This window comes from Chrysochloris asiatica, unplaced genomic scaffold, assembly GCF_000296735.1.
Source record: "Chrysochloris asiatica unplaced genomic scaffold, ChrAsi1.0 scaffold00043, whole genome shotgun sequence".
NCBI lineage: Eukaryota > Metazoa > Chordata > Mammalia > Afrosoricida > Chrysochloridae > Chrysochloris > Chrysochloris asiatica.
Genome location: NW_006408561.1, coordinates 13,830,183 through 13,834,413, shown reverse-complemented (window position 1 = coordinate 13,834,413; position 4,231 = coordinate 13,830,183).

Below are 4,231 nucleotides of genomic sequence, written 5' to 3'. Positions count from 1 at the left end.
AAGAGGTTTTGTGGAGCAGATTTACCTAGTGTAATAGGTAATTTGATTTCCTCACTGCTGCTTCCATGAGTGTTGATTGTGGATCTAAACAAAATGAAGTCTTTGACAACTTGACACTTTTCTCCATTTATCACAGTATTATTTATTGACCCAGCTGTGAGGATTTTTGTTTTCTGTACATTGAGGAGCAATTCATACTGAAGACAGTGGCCTTTGAGTTTCATCAGTATTTTAAGTCTTCTTTGCTTCCAGAAAGCAAGGTTGTATCATCTGCATATCATAGGTTGTTACTGAGTCTTCCTCTCATCCTCGTGTCATGTTAATCTTCATATGATCCACTTTCTCAGATTATTTGTTCAGCATACAGATTAAATAAGCATGGTAAAAGAATACAGCCTTGGTATACACCTTTCATGATTTTAAACTATTTACTATCCTCTTTTTCTGTTTAAAGACTGTCTTTTGATCTATGTACAGGTTCCTCATGAGCACAATTAAATGTTCTGGAATATAAATTCTTCACAATGTTATCCATAGATTGTCATGATCCACACAGTTGAATGCCTTTGCATAGTCAATAAAGCAAAAGTAAACATCTTTCTGGTGTGATCTACTTTCAGCCAAGATCCTTTTGATATGAGCAATGATATCCCTAGTATAATGCCATCTTCTGAATCTGGCTGTAATTTCTAGCAGTTTCCTATCTATACATGATTGTAGCTAATCTTGAATTATCTTCTTTAAATTTTCACTTGCATGTGATATTGATAGTGTTAATTGATTTCCACATTCCATTGGATAACCTCTCTTTATAATGGGCACAAAAATGAATCTCTTCTAATAGATAGGTTGGCCAGGAAGCTGTCTTCCCAATTCTTGGCATATATGAGTGAGCACTTTCAGTTCTTCATTAGTTTATTGAGAGATTTCAATTTGTATTCCATCAATTGCTGGATCCTTGTTTTTAGCCAATGCTTTGAATGAAGCTTGGACATCATCCTTCAGTATTATTGGTTCTTGATCAGATGGTAGCTCTTGAAATGGTTGAACATCGACCATTTCTTTTTGGTACAGTGACTCTGTATTCCTTCTATTTTTTATTGGTGTATTCTGTATCATTCAATATTTTGCCCATAGAATCCTTCAATAATGCAAGTGGAGATTTGAGTTTTTTCCTCTGTTCTTTTAGCTTGAGAAATATTGAGTGTGTTCTCCCTTTTTGTTTTATAACTCCTGGCTTTTGCATATTTTGTTCATATATGACTTTACTTTATCTACTGTAGTTGCCCTTCAAACTTTTCTGTTCAGCTCTTTTACTTCTTAATTATGTCCATTCACTTTAGCAACTTTATGTTGGAGAGCAAATTGCAGAGTCTCTTCTGTCGTCCAGTTTGGTCTTTTCTTTCTTTCCTGTCTTTTAATGACCTTTTGTTTTCTTCCTGTGTGATGCTCATATTGCCATCCCATAACTCTTCTGGTCTTTGGTGTTTAGTATTTAATGCATTAAATCTGTTCTTGAGATGTACTCTAAATTCAAATGAGATATAGTCAAGGTCGTACTTTGGCTATCATGTATGTGTTTTAATTTTCTTCAGCTTTTGCTTGAATTTTCATGCAAGCAATTGATGCTATGTTCTGCAGTTGGACCCTGGCTTTGTCTTGGATGATGATATTGAGCTTTTCCACCAATCCTTTCCACAGATCTAGTCAATTTGATTCCTGTGTATTCCTTCTGGTGAGGTCTAGGTGTATAGTCATCTTTTATGTTGTTTTAAAAAGGTATTTGCCATGAATAATTCACTGGTCTTGCAAAAATTCTATCCTGCGATCTCCAGCATGATTTTGATCATCAAGGCCATATTTTCCAATTACTTATCCTGCCTCTTTGTTTCCCAACTTTGTATTCCAATCACCAGATTTATCAATGCATCTTCATTGCATGTTTGATCAATTTCAGACTTAAGAAGTTGGCAGAATTCTTCAATTTCATCATCACTGATTGTGTGGTTGGTGCATACATTTGAATAATAGTGGTATTAACTGGTCTTCCATGTAGGCATATGGATATTATCCTATCAAAGACAACATTGTACTTCAAGATACATTCTGAAATGTTCTTTTTGATGATGAATGCTATGACATTCCTCTTAAATATGTTGTTCCCAGTGTAGGAAACCATATGACTGTCAGACTAAAAATAGCTAATACTAGTCGATTTCAGCTCACTAATGCTTAAGATGTTGGAACTTTATGTGTGCCATTTAATTTTTGATAACTTCCATTTCTCCTAGATTCGTATTTCATACATTCCATCTTCTATCAAAGAATGTTTACAGCTGTTTCTCATTTTGAGTTGTGCTCCATCAGCAAATGAAGGTCTTTCAAGCTTTACTCTATTTTCATCATCATAGTCAACTCTACTTTGAAGAGGCAGTTCTTTCCCCATCGTATTATCTGATGAGTTCTTCTTCTGGTGCTATATCTGACAATGCTGCTATTGTTAAGTGCCATCAAGTTGATTACAACTCATAGCAACCCTATACATGGTTTCTAGGTAGTTTCTGGTGGGTTTGAACTGCCTATCTTGTGGTTTGCAATCCAGTGGTTAGGGGTTATCCTACAGTGTCATACTAGGAGTTCTGGTGCTATTTATACTATTTTCATCTTCTAACACTATATCTGACAATGTTGGCTGCTATTCCTAAGGTTTTCAGTGGCTAAACATTCAGAAGTAGTCCTCTTCTCCTTCTTCCTAGTCTGTCTTAGTCTGGAAGTTCAGGTGAAAGCTGAAACCTGTCCACCATGGATGACCCTGCTGATCTTTGAAATTCTGGTGGCATAACTTCCAGCATAACAGCAACACATAAGCCAGCTCAGTACAACCTGACAGATGAGTGGTCAATTTATCCTTAGATATTTCATTCTTTTAGATGCTACTGTAAGTGGAATTGTTTCTCTAATTTCCCACTTCTAATTTTTTTACTGTTGGTGTGTAGAAACCCAAGTGACTTCTGTTTGTTTATCCCATACCTTTGCAACTTTGTGAAATTCCTCAACTAGCTCAATTGGAGTTTTTGAATCTTCTATATATAAGATCATATCACACATGAATAGACATAATTTTTCTTCTTTCCCATCTGGATCCATTTTCTTTTTCTTCTCTTGTTGCTCTGGCTAGGATTACAAATACAATATTGAACAGAAGTTATGAAAGCAGATACCCTTGTCTTAGTCCTGATATCAAGGAAAGAGCTTTCAATCTTTCTTCATTAAATATAATATAGACTATTGACTTTTCATATATGCCTGGATCATGATGAATTTTCCTTCTATTCTAGCCTTTTTATATGGTTCTCATCAAGAAAGGGTATTGGATTTTATCAAATGCCTTTTCTGCATCCATGGAGAAAATTACGTTGTTCTATTGACGTGCTGTATTTTGTAGATTGCTTTTCTAACATTGAACTATCTCTGTATTCCTAGAATAAATACCACTTTTTTGTATTGTTATTGCTAAGTGCTGTCAAGTTGGTTCTAACTCATAGTGACCCTACATAGAGCTGCTGAGTCTTTTAAAAGTACCCTTACCAGAACAAAAAAAGCCTAATTTTTCTACCATGGAGCATTTGGAGGGTTAACACTGTGTATCTTGTGGTTCACAGTCCAGTGCTAAACATATGGTGCCAATGCTTTCCCTGTTGGTGTATGGCTCTTTTACTGCATTGTTGGATGCGGCTTACTAATAGTTTGATGAGTTCAAGAGACTGTTTTAGACACCAGGGATTTGTACACAACTAATATATGTTTCTCTTGTTCTAAATCTTCTAGAATGAAGACAGATAAAAATCAATGGTTTATTAAGCATAGGTGTACTGAGACCACAAATTTTTCTGCTATAAATTTTGAAATTCTTTCACTAGACATGTTTGGTTTTTGCCCTTGAAAATACTTCCTTGAACATTATTGTGCTGAAATAGTCTGTTTCATATAGTCAGATCTTCTCTCTATAACCCTGGAGAGACAATGAGGAAAGGAAAAGTGTGGTTGGAATTTATTAATTTGTATGGAATGTGCTTGTTTGAACAACATCTATGTGTACAAGGCAGTACCGTATATATAAATGTTGTTGTTGTTGTTGTTGTTACTAGGTGCCATCAAGTTGGTATTGATTCATAGTGACCTTATGTACAACAGAATGAAACACTGCCCGATCCTAGGTGAACTTCACTAT